The following is a 16149-nucleotide window of genomic DNA, read 5'->3' as shown; positions in this document are numbered from 1 at the left end:
GCCAGCCATTGATTTATGTGCGCTACTGGCATTTGAAAATTCAATAATAACATTGACAAATGAGAGGCAAAGCTGGCCAGAGGACAGCAGAGAACTTGGAGTGGAGAAAGAAAATGCCAAGGTCAGGATGAAGGAACAGAAAAACATGCTTATGTTGGAAAGGTTTTGAGTTAACTCATCTATATAAAGACATTAAGAAAAATCACTCCGGGATCAGAGCTCACCATCCTGACTCTGTGGCATGAACTGGGGAGAAGTAAATGGAGGAGTCGTGGCATCCAGCGGACCTCTCTCTCAGGATATCTACTTCCTGACATGGGGAGCAGGGATCATTTAATCTTCCCCTCCTGCTTTTGATAAGCTGGTGCCTAGTGCTCCCTGGCACCTTTAAAATTAAATACCCTGCAATTTCTACGAACTGCTGGCAAAACACCCCCATGCACGAGCGTTGCACCGCTAAGCCCAGGCAACTCATTGCACAGGCTCGCAGGTTTGCCCTTTGCATCGCTAGCTGGGAATACAGCAGAGGCACAGAGGAGACTGGCTAAGCCTGAGCCCCATTCGCAAACAGCGAGCTGAGGGCAAGCCAGCAAGCCAGGCCCAGCAAAACACGGCGCAGAAAAACAACAAGATGCAATGAGTGTGAGAAAAAAGGAGACGCAAAGGAGTGGGGCGGGAAGGCAACCTGGGCAGGCTGAGCACACGAGGCAGGGACTCGCCAGCTCTGGTCGGCTCCCAGCCAACTGCTGTCAGCAGTTTGCAGCAAGTGGCCAAACCGCTCACATAAAGGGCATCTTCAGCAGAGCCCATCACTTCAAAACATCCTGTAAGGGCCAGTTAGAGAAGGGTGTACGGTGACATGGGGGAAGAAACGCAGTGCAGCCCAGTTGGAGAGCAGGGGCTGCTGGAGATGTTTTTCTAACTGCAGTTAGGTTACAGCTGGGCAGTAAACGAGAGGAATATGCTGCTGGCGAAGCATCGTGTCACAGCACCCGCAAATTCTCACATCCCAAAGAGGCAGAGACAGGGAGCTGCCAGCTTTCCTGGATTGGGCAAGTCTTACCAGGACTCAGAAGTGGAGTGTTTGTCTTTTCTTTCACCTGTTCAGGGAAGGATGGTAGAAAAGCCCTGTTGCAACAACCTCTCCTGAATCACAGAGACTTAGAGCTTACAGGCTCATGGAAAAAAGCAGTAATTGAACTCATCAAAGCCTGGCTACCGCTTGAATACCTTGTCCTCACCAGCTTGCAGAATATAGTGTGGCACATAATGTTACCTTAACATTTGATCCACTTAATAAGCCCCCCATTTTTTCTCCTCCTTTTTTTCTGGCTCTGTTACAAATGGCAGTAAAAGAGTACAACTGGCAGGAGAGACTGCGAAGAGAACACTAGTGAGAATGTGGCAGAAAAGTACTTTGCTCTTTCTCACCGTTCCTGGCCTCCCTGCGGGCTTGTATTCATCTATGAAGATGTCTTTTCTAAATGCTGGAAGGTCAGAGGTGTGGCTGGAACATAATTCTGTGCATCGGTGTGCTTGGCTCAGTCAAAGGAGCACTTATTCAGTGGCGGAGAGAGATTTCTGCAAGGACTACACAAAGCCCTGGAATGGCTCACCGAGGCCAGTGGAAAGGACTGCGGGAGCGTGGGTCGAGGCCTTATCGCTGGGAAACCACGGGGTTTGGTGCTTGGTGGTTTTGAACACCTAGAGGGCTCAGCACAAGACTCTCCTGTTGAATGAAGCAAAGGCCTTAAGCAAAGCGTGTAGCAATTTGCAGTATTAGGATAGCATTCATCCTAGTAGAGACTGGCTTGATCCTGGGAGCAGTTCAAGCCCTCAAAATAGGACTTGTGACACTGTTTGGGTTTTCCCCTGCCTTTTGTGCAAACCAGTTAATTTCCAACTTCGGCAAAGGAGCTGAAACTTCTGTTCTTGGTGCTTTACTCAGTTTTTCAGCCTGGTAAATCTCACTGCCAGAGCCAGCTTTAGTTTTAAATATCATCTAATATCACGTCATTGAATAGCTGACCTGCAACACTGGCCTATGTATTTTAGCATGTGTCCCTAAACAAGTTCCAAGCCAACTAATCCTTCCATACCAGACAAAGTCATCCCTTGTATCCACTCTCCTCCAGCCAGAGCAATCTTTGGCAGGTGATTTTAGGGAGATTCCTAAATGCGAGGTCAAAATGCTCAGCTATATGGGAGGTGGATTCAGACAAACCTCATTCTTTTGTGCTACCCTGGCAGAAGTGTCAATAGAAGGATTATACGTAATCTCATTAAAATTTACATTGCTGAGAATGGAGTTTGTATTTCTGTTATATGTTCTCTATATTTAGATTCCATGTTGCTATTGCCACTCAGCTCCAGAATTAGTATCCTAACAATAACGAGGTATCCAGAATTAGTGTCCTTAACAATAACGAGGTACACACACACAAATACACATACTTACTTCTTCCTCAGTGTGTAAAAGCTCTGAAAACAAACAATATCACCTTGTGTTTCCTTAATCTGAGGATCTCAAAGCAGCTCATGTAGGTAAAGTATCTTCTACAGGAAGGTAAAGTGAATTACAGAGAATTTGTTGGATTGACCCAGGTTTTACAGCGAGTCTGTGGATGAAAATAGACTGAAACTCTGTTGCAGAGATGGCTGGAGCCCCTTCCAGTTACTGGCAGTATGTCTCCCTGCAGATGTAGCTTTACCCCTCTGAAAATCTCTCAGTAAGAGTTTTATACAAATAATTAAGGTTGGCAAGGAGTGCCTAACTCTTTCTGGTTGCTGAAAAAATCCTCTGCTCAAGTTTGACATAGCCGAAATAATTAACGAGGGGAAAAAAGTTGAAAAGCCGATAAAATCTCTGAAAGCCCACCCGTCCGCCTGTCCTGGGTAATGTTACGCTGATAGCTGTCTGTGTCAGCAACAGGGTTTTGCAATCGAATTTGAAACAGTGCAGCTGAGGACAGCATTAATTTAGAGTTTGGAGCCAGTGCTGCAGAAATACTACAGGCCCAATCCACAGCTGGTGTAAGCTGGTGTAATTCTGCTGCTATGAGGCTTGTGAACAGCAGCTGAGGATCTGGCCATAGCATCTTACCCCCTTTCCCCCACAAGGGTTGGAGCAGCTCCTCAGAATCACTCTAGAGCCCATTAAAACAAAAGTAAGATACCTCCAATCATTATTACTCATTTTTATGGCCACGTTGTTCACAAATGACTGAATTTAGCTGTCAAATGTATAGAAAAGAAAAATAAAATCAAAGCATCAGCCATCTGCGCCCCAGAAAATGTTTATATTTTCATCGGTTGTTTACGGTGAAGTCTCAGCTCCTTTGTTCCACATCATATTAGTTATTGCATGGGAAATGAGTGTTTTTCACTTCACCATTTATAAGGCTTTTGCGTTCTCTCTCTTGTGCATGCTTGCTCTCTCCCTTATATGTATTTTTAGTCCATATGTCTCCGATTGACACATGGAATTGTGTTTGTTTTACTGGTTCTGTCTCTCTAATAGTTTTTCATTGCAAAGGGGATCCAATGTTTGTTATTTACTCTGCTTTCTTCCAGTGCCATTACTGCGAGCGCTCGGTTCAATCAATCCAATTGCCTGATAGCTATGAGGTTCCCTGACCTATTTGAGTGTGAAGGAAACAGGAGCAGGGAGAGCTTTGAAACCCTGCCTGGGCTCATCTCAGGGGTGTTTGTGGAGGCCCAGCTCTTTGAAAGCTCACACGCTTATTTGTGCTGTGGGTCCGGTCCTCAGCTGGAACCACCTGGCACCACACCATGGAGCGATATGCAGAGCAGCTGCAGCATCTCGCAGCTGAGGACGTGGCCTCGCAGGCTAAGATTTATCCTGGACCAGGGCTGGGATTTCCAGGAGCACTTTGTAACTGGAGGGAGGAATCCCCTCTCTTAATCATCTACCTTGAGGCATCTTAGCAGCCACTCAGGTTTCCAGCAAAGTTTAGTGACTGTGCTCAGAAACTTGGGCTCTTTCAGGGCCTCTCTTAAGCGGAGTGCCCCAAATCCAGTAGCCACTTAAGAAAGTCTTGGCCAAAAGGCATCGAGAATGAGGCGCAGTTGTTGCAAGTAAGAGTTCCACTCCATCAGATCATGTAAACACGTATTTAGCTCTAAGTGGATAAATAATCCCTCTGAAAGCCACCCACATGGAACAGTTTTCTAGATCTGGCGCTGTGTTTTGGGTGAGCGTCGTATTTTTCCTCTTTCAAACTCCCCAAAGGAAAGTGCAAGCAGAAGTTAAAATCCCAGTGACTGCCTCCACTTTCATCCCTCGCCTGATCTCATATTCTCTAACCTTACCTGGGAAAGTGCTGTAAACAGTGGGAGTGTAAATCTGCTGAGGTTACTTGGGCAAAGTAATATATGGTGCACAAGGGAGGCCTCCTCTGAAACACTGAGCACTGTTGTGGGCCCCATGTTATTAGATAGATGCTGCAGGAGAAGGAAAGGAGAAATAAAGGGCATCCGAGGACCAAACAGCTGCATGGTCTCTGCATCCGCAGATGCACTGGTCTCTGCATCTCTCCAGAATGAGACCACCTCTGAAACCGTAAGTTTCAGAGGGGACATATTTACATACTCTTGCTACACAGCACAAGGGTGTCTCAGGTGCCCCGATCTCAGATGATAAATGGCCCTGTGGTTTGCAATAACCTCTAACAGTGATTTACACCAGCCCACATTTTCCCTCCTATCTCATCCATCTGACAGCCCCCTATTTCAGAGCTGCATAGCACACCTGGGAGCATGGGCGGTAGCAAGGAGGGACTGCAGGGCACTGCAGAATTGCAGTTTGGTGCTGTCAGAAGATACTTGGTCTCATGTTTCAGGCCTTCAGAAGCTAACGCTGTCCCGTCTGGAAGATGTTTTGATAGCCCTAACAAAATCTTCCCACAAAACACCCCCAAACCCCTGAAGACCTGTGCACTGGGACATTTCTATAACCAAGGTCTCAGGAGAGCACGGCCTGCCCTGCAGCAGGACACAGAAAAGGGAGCGGAGGCTTAGAGGAAGGCAATGGTCCGCTGACAGTCAGGAGGGCGAACCCAGGAAGAGGGGATGTCACTGACACGAGGATGGTGTCACCAGCAACACCAAGAAGACACAAAGGGCTATCCCCGCTCTTACACCACGCCAGAGGCAGCCTGCATGTGGTCATCAGCCTGCAGTAATGCGGAATGAGAAATCCCTGGAAAAGCAAGTGAGGAAATGAATTCCAGGCAAGCGGCTCGGGCAGGGGGAGGGAAAGGGGGGAATGAGCGTCTCTCTCTTCAAGGCAGCTGGGCTTATTTTAATGGGCAAGGTCAGCAAAGAAATGACCAGGAAGAGAAATCGCTGCCATTACAAATCAGTCGCGATCTTGTATCAATTATTCCCTGCGCAGTTCCCTTGCCTTGGGCTGAAGCAAACACGGCCTAATCAGTTTTACATCTACGTTTAATTTTATTGGAAAGAGGAGCCAGCAATGCATCATGGGACTGCTGTGTGACATGAAAGGTGACCCCTGCCAACTTAATGACACAATACATAACCCTTAATGAAGTCACTATCTTGTCCTTTTTTTGCTGTCTCAGCCTGATGATTTATGATGGCATCATTTTGCTTTGCCCTCTTTTCATTTCAGCTTGACAAAGTGGATGAAACAATTATCTTCGTTATCGGCCAGAGCAGTAGAAATGTGATAGTTGAGGATTTCTGCCGGTGGAGGGCCTCGGCTATGGATCAAGTGAATGGAAAAATACGCTTAGGAATTTTAGGGTTCCCCCTTCTTTTCTCTCTCTCCGATTGTGGCCTCCTGAGGATGGATAGAGGATCCCAACAAGCCCTGCAAGCCCTATATCACTGAGGCTAGAAGTAATTTCAAGAGAAAGATCTCTGGAGCTCCAGATAGAAGAAAGCTGGGAGGTGTCAATACATTTCCTTCATTTCCTTTTTCAGCTTTTTTCCCCTCTCCTCTCTATACCCACCTGTACTGGTACGATGTATACCCACGAATATGCCTGACAAAGGTTATTAGGCATGTATGCAGCTATATAAAGGTATGCAGTGCTAATGATGACTCTGTGTGTGTTCGTGCATCCACATATCCAGATGTACGTGTGTGTTTGTACCTGATTTTATGTATAATTAAAGTCAGCATAAGCTTGTATGTAATCCTTCAGAGCTGAGGCTACCTCTCCATGGTCACAACGCTTTCTGCCTGCAAGTGCATTATAAACCCGCTGTTACTAATTGTAGCTTGATGCTTTGATCAAAATCACAGCCCAGCTTTTTTACTAGTTTTTAGAGAAAATGGGTACCTTTTTCCCTTGGTACCTACAGAGGTTGTATGATGGAAGCCTTCCTCCATTGACAGAGATGCAGATGGAAGCTGACGGCACAGTATTTCAGTCCTGCTAGGCAGAGATGACAAAGTGCCCTCGCTAGCCATATGCTTGATGGCACTTGGAACTGCCACAGCAATATTTTTTGGCTGGTGCTGCTCAGGGTCTAATGTGGCTGTTGCTGTTTACCTAGTTTCTCCTCTACACCGAGATGATTCAGGATGACTGTGAGCAGACCTTCGTAGCAGTACTTAGGCACATGAACAAATTGCTGCAATTCCTCTCTGATTTTAAGAGATAAAAAAGACAGACTCAGCTATTCCTATCACGTCCTTTGCCTGCATGGGAAAGGCACTGCAAGAACAGCCCTAAGTCCCAAGCACAACCATTCCTTTAGTCCACAAGCTGATGGAAGCTCACCTTCCACATTTCACCAGCAAGGTTGAGCCCAAGAGTTTTCTGCTCTGTCTTACACTACTCAGCTAGCCCAAGTCCCCAGTCGTGAGCTGCTGGAGAACCCTTTGTCAGCAGAGCTGGAATTAAAACGTCGTTCCAACACTTGAACACAGCACTCTGCCAACTCAATCACACTGCCCTGCTCCTGGCTATGGATTTACATATTCGAAAGACTACCTTTTTTAAGCCACATTTTTCATGTTTTTGGAAATAGTAGTCAGAAGCCTTCCAGGATTTTATAACCACCGCTTCAGCCTTCCAGTGTTCTTACACGCACCCTTGTAGGTCAAGACCTCTGTACAGCGAACCAGTTAGACTACCTCTAATTAAGTTATTCTGCCTCATTCCTGACTAATATAAAACACGCTTATCAACCCAGATTCTGCATTAGGGCTCCATCCTCCTCCTCACAAGGAAGGCTTTCTCTCCATGCTGTGACCTGAGCAGGGTTTCTCAGGGAGGGTGGGGAAGGAATGAGAAGATAAATGTAGTTGGGCAGGACATTAAGGGAAACCACAATATTGCCTTGTAATGCAGCTCCTATCTGATCAGCAGAGTCAAATGTGGTGCCGGAGTTATGTCTCATAGGAAGTGGAACCAGCCGCCCCCGTCAAACTGATTGCCGAGATCTTCCCTGAGATACTCCTTCTGTCTGTCAGAGATACCAGCTGCTGAGGAATTCTCAGCATGTGCTGCAAGTGACCCCAACCAAGCTAACGCAGACCCTTTTCCCATCCCCATCCCTCAGGCTCCGCTCCCTCCCTCCAGCCTCCTCCTGGGGGCTGCGGCCACACCGCGGAAAGGGGGACAGCCTCATCGGCTCCGATGCGCACACTGGGCTTTCGTAGCACGTCAGGGCCTGAGAAAACACGGCCTGGCTTATCTTGGCGAGTAAAGGATATGGGAGGGGGGGACATGACTACTGCTTTCTCCTACAGTGAAAGAAAAAGCTGCAGCTCTTGAATTGCTCCTTTAATTTCCTAACACCTTCCTTCTGCCCTCGCAGGAGGCATTTCCTGCTCCTCTTGTCAGTTTGGACAGCATCCTAGGAATTCATTCACATGGAAGGTGGTAAATGTGATGCGTTGGCAGAAAACATAGGCAGCAGTAGCCTCTAGTACTTTCAGAATAATCTGCAAAAACTTAACTAATTAATTCTCAGAGCCATCCTGTAAATTAGATAGGTATGAATGCCATTGAAAAGGGGAAGGCCGAGGTCACTGAGATCCAGGGCCTCAGCTGGCCTCAACACCAGAGCCCCCCGCAGCAACGGGGTGCTGGATGCGGTCAAGCCCAGCTGTACCTCCTGCAGCACGCAGCCACAGAGCTACAAATCCTGTTTAGGTTCAAATACATCAGAGAGAGAAGAAAAGGCTCTCTGGAGTGACTCCTCTACCGTCAGGATAACTACAGCCGAGATTAGAACTGCTTGGAAAATAGGAGCATTTTACAAATGAAGGAACAACTAACTGTAGGGTAGTTTAATCATAATTAATGGGAAGACACCACTCAATGAGTCGCTGTATGCGGGCCTGGTTGTGGTTCAAGCAGCCGAGTGTGATGTATAGTGGCTGTTTTCTAATCCCCTCTCTTTATATGCTCATTCTTTCTCATGTCCTTGTTTTAAGAGGCTTTACAGGTTTTACATCATGGTGCTTGCTATGGTATCCAAGGGTATTTAACTGCCACAGTTTGATACGTAGGCTCTGGATTTGGGAACAAATAGCAGCGAACCCTTCTCAGGGAAGGGTGTGCTTTTTCTGATGGACCAAGTGCTCTAAGGGTTAACGCATCCTTCCGCTTTGCTTGCCTTTAGTCCCACTGCCAAAAACCCTGCTCGTTAGTCTGCTGCGCTTCCTCCGCGTGTCAGCAAAGGAAATCCGTAATCTCCCAGCTACAGATTTGGGGAACTTTGACATCCCCTAATGAGGTAAACACATTACTGTCATGTACAAACAAACAGCAACAAATTAGCAGCTGACACGTGAGGAAGCCACGGCACAGCAACATGCGGCACTCTTTACAGGCAATTAAGGCTGCCTGTGCTGACTGCTCACGTGCCAGCCGGGTCTCGTCCCGCGCTCCCTGCCCCAGCCCATGGCCTTGCCGGCCATTCTCCATCTGCCTTCTCCTCATGGGGTTTCTTCCTCCTCTGCCAGCTGAGCACCCTGTTGGCAATTGGGTGTGATACGGGGCATGGTCAGGTGCAACACAAGAAGCTGCTGGCAGAACTGGGAAAAACGACCTCGATATTGCGGCTGCCGACTGCAAGGAGCTGGCAGGGTACGCTGCATGTTTTGCTACGACTTCTCTGAGCATCCAGTATGGGCTGCTACCAGACACAGGATGTTGAGCTGGTGGGACCCTCGGCTTGACCCTGTGGGATTGCTTTTATTCTCCAAATGGGAATGTGTCTGACCCTGGAAGGAAGGATTACAGCCGTCTGGCAGAGAAGGTTCTTTGCGTTAGATCTCTTTCAGAAATCACTTTCCTGCAGTATCACCCGTAAAGATCCCAGGGTCTTTATTTCTAGTCCCTGGCTTGAGGCCCTATCCCAGGAAAAGGGCTCAGTAGCTTAAACAAGATAGGAAGGGGAAACAGAGCTGGTAGAGAGACAGATATTTGACTTTTATTCTAGAAAAAGCCATCTCTATTAAGCGAGAGCCAGGGCAATAGGCCCATGGTCAAAGGGCTTTATTATTATAATTGCTTTGCAAGGGTGAAAGCCTGTGGATAAGAATCCAAATCAGTCATCACTCAGAATAATAATCATGAAAAAAGATAAATAAATAAAGGTAGGATCCAGCCGAAAAAGGAGCTCACATTATCAGCCAATAAACCAATAATCCATTAGTGACCAAGGTTGCTGAATAATATAGTACTTTCACAGTACCCATAATTTATACTGCAGACTAGAGAATAGACACGATTATTAGAGTGAGGGCTACTGGATGACACATGATGCATGACCGCGCGGCATTGATCTTCACACAACAGGAAGGTGTCTAGACTGGGAGATGTATGGCCGTGCGATTCAGAGCAGGGCATATTTCATGCGGGGCCTAATGGAGTAGTGGAGGCCGTGATGGATGACTTGCCTAGTTTCAGTAGCAGCGCAGTTATAGCAGTGCTAATGCGTGACCTCTCCCGCTCCCTGCGTCCTTCATTCAGTCAGGGTGACCTCATTTAAAGGGATGGAAAATGAGAGGCGCAGAGTACGAGGGGGAGGGAAGAAGGGGGAGAGAGGGGAGGAGAAGAAGAGAGAATAAGAAAAATAAAAGATAAGGAGAGGGCGTGATGTAAATGAACATCTCTCCTGAGCTCCTACCCTGCTTCAGGCTCACTCCAGCACTGCAGTGGCACTGGTTGTTACAGGACTGATTCTGCTCCTATTTGGACAGGGTTACTCCCGATTTCCACAGGTGCTACTGAGAGCACAGTAAGGCCCCTGTGGTGCAAGTCTCAGCCTTGCTCAGGCTCCCAGAGCTCGTGGGACTGGGCCAGCGGACCCTGCTTCTCGTGATGGGGTGTGTTACTCCCGGCTCCAGCACTGGCCACGCAGCACCCGCATAGCTCCCGCGACCTGGTAAGTTATGGGCGCAGCGGTTATTGCTGCAAGGTGCCCATCTGGTCTCCTGCCAGAACCTGTCCCCAGAGCTAGGAAGGGCTGTGAAAGAGCTCCTGGCTGTAGCGGTTTTCAGCCTAGGGCAACAAAACAACCCAAAACTAGTACCGTGTTCAATCTTGTGGCAGGCCTGGTTCCTTGTTGCATGATAACAGGTGATAAATAGATTCAGAGAGTGGGTGTCTAGTCCCTTATTAAGGCCCTCCACCTTTGCATTGGAACCCCCATTTCCTCTTCAGCAACTCTCCCTCCATCTGTTCTTCCCTCCATCTGACACTCAGCCACCAACCTCCACTTCCAGGCAGAGGCAGGGGACACTGAGCAAGCAATGTGGAACACCTGAAAAATCCCAAATGTAAAATAAATGTAAAATATGCAAGTGGGATCAAAATTAATAAATGGCAGTAGCCCTAAAAAAACTGAAACGAATTAAAACAGAACCCCACCACGAATTTTTAAAATGGATCAGATTTGTTTTTAAGTGCAGCATTCAAACTTAGCCACAAAGCATAGCACACAGTGCTGTCAAACACCTTACAGATACGGCACAGCCACTTGGCAAAGCTCACAAGGACTGATGGAAGCCAGAGCACCTGCTGACCTGCACAGAAAAGGGCTGGGTTTTGCTCAGTGCACTCCAGGATGGAGGAGGAGGGAAGGAAAATGTGACTCTGGGCAGAGCTGGAACAACATTTTGCTTTCTCTCAGGACGATTGCGAAGGACTGTTAAAATGCTGGTCTGAGGCCCCTGTCTGTTTAGAAGGGTTATTGCAGCCACACCAGTGTGCCTAACCTGGAGGAATTTTGTTGTGAACCCCAGTATGTCTCATTAGCTTGGGAGACGACCAGCAGTGGCAGGACCTGGCCATTCGGGTGCTCCACACTGACTGCCGGGACCTGGCTTCCAGAGAACCCTGTATGGATCATCAGAAGAATGTGGGGTTTTTTGTTTGTTCTTGGTTTTAAGCTTCCAGGAATTCTTTAAGGAAAACAGAAACCCAGGTATTTCTATGGCATTTTGTCATATTTTCCCATCTAACAATACCACTTTTTGATGGAGACTACTATATTCCTTTTTTCAGTAAGAAAGATACCCAGACTGATAAAACAACATACCCGAGAGCTCTAAACTGATTTGTCTCAGGAAACTGACGGCAGAACGCGGCGTGGAGCCCAGCACGCCTGCTCTGCCACGTGCAGCACAACCTTGGCCTGCAGCTAAACCTGACTACAGCAGGGAATATATCAGCCATCTCCCTTCCTTCAGCCCTTAGCTGGATGCTCACGGCTTCTTCTGTGATGAATTCTGTGCTTTGGTAATGAATCCTACAGGGTCCCTAAAGGTTAAATAAAATGATCTGCTAAAGTTGAAAAGTGAATTGATAAAAAGGAACTGTTTGCTTTCTCCCTACTATTTTCATTCTACTTTCCTTATCTCTTGTTCATTGTTTCAGTTATCCTGGATTAGTGCCCAGGACTGTTGTCGGCCAGTGTGTCTGTACAGGCAAGAGACAGTCTCCGCCCCAAAGAACTTGCAAGCTTAATAGTGAAGACAGATAGATAAAAGGCAAGATTATTATTGCTCTTCAGAAGTAGGAAACGAAAGCATATAGAGCATACATCACCGCTTGCAGTCACAAGGGAAAGGCCAGATCAGAACCAGGAGCTAAGCCTCAGGCTCTCGGGGCTTTAAACACAAGAGCATCCTTCCTCTTCTGAATGGCCAGCACTTAAACTGGGCCATGCAGGAGGTTACTGTATGGGCAGATGGAAATGGCTGTTTGTTGGTCCTTGGAGTGATTTCAAGTGACTTCCTGTGTCTGTCCTCAGCCCCAAACTGCATGAATCCCGTATTAGCAACACCCTTCCAGGATCACTGCAGCCCCTGTAACACTGTCTCACTGCCCACTACAACAGCTGTGCATCCCCCTTCCCCAAAACCATGTACGAATCCACACACACCCCCTGCTATGTTTCTTCCCCTCCATGTAAGGGCTCTAACTCCCCGAGCTGCCTGGAAAGAAAAAGAGAGAATGGCCATTTTCTGTGTTTCCTTTACCATCTGGGCTTATTAAAAACTGCGCAGCAAATTAAAAATAGGTGGGAACAAAGATGGGGGAATGACATAAAGGGTTGCATAAAATTCTCTGTGTACTTTTAAAAGCTGGAATTGCCATATGGACTGGCAGAGAGACATGTTTTACATTTCCACTGGTACATGACTGACATCATTTAGCATTAACTTCTATTTGAATAAAATGGTAGTAGACATTTAGGTAATATTACAGGGCAATAAATGTTTTAAAGAGCCTTGGGGGGATGCTCTTGAAACACAGTCCAGAACTCTAAAAATATGTCTTAATATATATTAACCTCTTTTAGGACTTCTGGCTCTCAAACAAATAATGGAGGATAGAGGATTTTTTTTTCCCCTTCCCCTTTTACTCTCTGAATTAAGAGTCCCCAGCTATATTTTTTCCCTTTTTCCTCTTTAGCTGTGCTGGGAAGAACATGAGGAAATGTAGTTAAAATTCAAAAAGGTTCCCCTTTATCATTACCATGAATCAACACAATAAATGAGCCCCTTCAGAGCACGGTAATAAGAATTTGATAAATCATCAGCCAAAAATTAACTAGATGTCAAAACAATCTTTGGGAAGTGTGATGGATTAGGGGCGATAGTGGCAATTAATCTCCCAGCATGAGTTCACAGGAGAGACTGAACGCTGGGAGATGGATAGGGGGGAGACCAAGGCCTCACAAGGTCAGGACACTGCAGAAAGGAACGAGAGAGGGAGAGAGAGACGGAGAAAAGAAGAAAAAAATTCCACTGAGTCGGCAATACCCAGGCCCCCGGCAGCCGAGGTAGAGGTCAGCCACATGCCTTTGAAAACCTTTCTGTCTCCAGCTGCTCTCTGTGATGAGGCAAGCACTTTTCTGCTCCTGCTAATAAATGCCACAAGCCAGCTCATGGGGTACAACACATGGCTGGAGAGAGCCGGAGACCACGGCAGGCTTCATTCGCAGGGCTGTGCTCCTTCGTAAACAATAACAGGGGCGGCTGGAGGCGGCAGGATGCCGGAGGGGGAGCGGAGGGAGACAAATCCTCCTCTAATGTGTGAATTCATCCATACAAGGCCTGGCAGTGGGTGCGCGTGGCTTGACTAATTCCGCCTGAGCACAGGAGGGGAGAGTGCAGGAGGAAAGTGCCGCTGCAGTCATAAATCCCTATCCAGCTGGCAAAACCACTTCCTCAGTCTTCCACCTCACAAGAAGGTCTGCAGCCCTGTCCGAAGCAGCAGAGGCAGCGGCTCCCTGCCGCGGCACCAGTCCAGCCACATCTCCCACTGCCGGGCTGGGGTCCACAAGACCCCTCTGACCACACCACGGAGAGCCGTGAGCAGGGAAGGGTTTGCAGAGTAGCGCAGCTGGGCCACTCTGCCTGGCCCCTGCTGGGCTACCTCGGTGGAGGTAGTAAATAGCAAGTTCCATAGCTCCTGGCATGCAAGCATTAGGAAGAAACTGTTCACTGGACAGGCGGAGGTCAAGGGGAGCAATTCTGCTGTCCACCTCCACCTCCTGCGACGCAGCAGGCGAGCCAGGCCAACGCAGGTGTCAGCTACCGCAGCCTCACTTGCCTCCACTGAGCGGTGGTGGTCTTAGCTCCAAACTGAATCACAGAGCTTCATGCTGGAAGGAGACCAATTCACGCGGTTGCAAAAATTTCAAATAAGGGATGTACAAAAGCCGCAAGGTTCAGACTGGCCTTCCAAAGCTCCCAGAAAGGACTTGACATTGATGTTATGCATAAAACATTGTCATAATCTATGATCTTTTTGCAGCCTCAAAGAAAACCTCACAAATAGCAATGGTCTGTAAGCCTTTTCACGGCACCTACATGATGGCTTGGGCTGGGGATGAAGCAACAGGAACAGGGTGAAAGGTGTTCAAGCTCTGCTTCTCCAGCATAGCCTTTGACGCACAGGATGGCTGCGACGAAGCAGACCATCTCAGTATGCCTCAGTTTCCCTTGGTTTGCAGCGCAGGTGATTATATCAATGCGGCAGTTTGCCACTGCATGAAGTTTAATCTGTCAGGGTTGGGAAGCATCCTGGGGCACCCAGAGGAAAAGGTGAGAGGATTATATACCGTGTTAACAAGATAAGCCTTGCAGAGATGCACTGAGGGTGTTTCTACCCCCCAGCTTCCAGGATTCATTTCTTAAAATCCTATACACCCCTCTTTTCCCTCCTTTCCACTCTGGGTAAGTGATTGTCTTTACCTGTGCTGGTTACTTTTGCATCTTATATCCTAGCAGCAGCACAGGCTCCCAGCTCAAGTGAAGCATTGTACAAATGAAAATATCTACCATGAGTCAGCCACTGCTTCGCTATTTTGCTGCCCTAGGCAATTGCTTGCTCTGCTGGTGTTGCGTAGCTAACCTAGCGCAGCAGCTACTCCCTGCTCTCCTTTCCCATTATGTCCAGCCCTTGGTAATTACGCGTACAACAGCATAGCTGCTCTGAACGTGGATCTGTGCTGGCAGGACTTTTTGACCAGCGTCAGCTGGGCCAGGTCCAGCAATTATGTGCACGAGGGGTGGTGGCATACACTGCCAGTCTTGCCCGATTTATGCTCTTCCTTCTTTGCACAAAATCTGTCACCAGGAATCCTTTGCAATCCAAACAGGGAAAAAAAAAAAAATGGGCAATGAAAGAAAATAAAAAGTCAGGCAATCGCCTGGCAGGGCTTCTGCTGACTTCTCACACTTTGCACTGGGCCTCAGGGCATGGAGCTCCCAGTGACATTTCTCCCAGCAAACGCAGAGCCTGACACATACCCAGGATCGCACCAGCCAGGCAGGGTGACACTGGGGGCATGGACAAGCCTACAGCTGGCTTTTCTAGGAGTGACAGTGACAACAAGAAAATAAATAATTGGCCTAGATCCTCTGCAGCCACACTGCTGCAGTTCTCCTTTCATCACTCTGAGGCTTGCAATCCTTTCCTGAGCTATTTAGCATCTCTCCTCACATTTTCACTGCTGGAGCACCGTTGGCTTTGATACACACTGTGCTCTTCCCCTCAAGCGACAAGGAACAAATGTTCATACAACACAGAAAGCGCCCATGGGGTGAAGAAGGAGAGCCGAAGACTTACTGAAAACATCTGCGGCTGTTGCTTTCACCACTGGCTATCTTCCCACTCCAAGCAGGGTAAGAGGACCAGGAAGCAGCAGCCAGGGACAGCGTCTTGGCTCACCAAAGGTTCCTCTTCTCTACCATCACCCTGGCTCACACTGACACCAGCTGAGAGAAAGGACAAACAGGCTTTGCTGCTGACAACCCAAGGGCCTCCAAAGATAAGGAATGCAAGATCTGGGCAAAGCATCTGGCAGCAGGGAGGAGCTCTGCATAGTCCTGATAGCTCTAGTCATGACCTGAAAGCCTCTCAAATGGGATAGTAGCACATGCAAGTGATATTTTGAACCCGAGTTGTAAAAGTGGATCTTGGAAGTAGAAGTGGTTGTGAAGTGAAACCAGAAGTGGGAGCACCAGCGAAGCAAAATCTGACAGGCAGTGTGAGCTGTGCTCCAGCAAGCTGTTAGCTCTCCTGTCTCATCTCACTAGAGGTGCTGTTTATGGACTGAGAAGATAAAGACTCAAGATGCAGCTGTGGCAATATTGCTGTCAAACTTAGTCTGTTTGCATTG

General features: G+C 47.8%; 1 long non-coding RNA gene across 2 annotated transcripts in view; it reads right to left on the bottom strand.

Moving 5' to 3' along the window:
- LOC142093491 (uncharacterized) overlaps window positions 1-15750 on the bottom strand; it is a 99126-nt gene extending 83376 nt beyond the window's left edge. For both annotated transcript variants that reach the window (XR_012677436.1, XR_012677435.1), the window contains exon 1: window positions 15597-15750. This is a non-coding gene — a long non-coding RNA (uncharacterized LOC142093491). The remainder of the gene's footprint in view (window positions 1-15596) is intronic.
- Window positions 15751-16149: the final 399 nt, after the last annotated feature.

The sequence above is a fragment of the Calonectris borealis genome, chromosome 27 (assembly GCF_964195595.1).
Source record: "Calonectris borealis chromosome 27, bCalBor7.hap1.2, whole genome shotgun sequence".
Classification (NCBI taxonomy): domain Eukaryota; kingdom Metazoa; phylum Chordata; class Aves; order Procellariiformes; family Procellariidae; genus Calonectris; species Calonectris borealis.
This window is presented reverse-complemented; position numbering and strand designations above follow the sequence as displayed.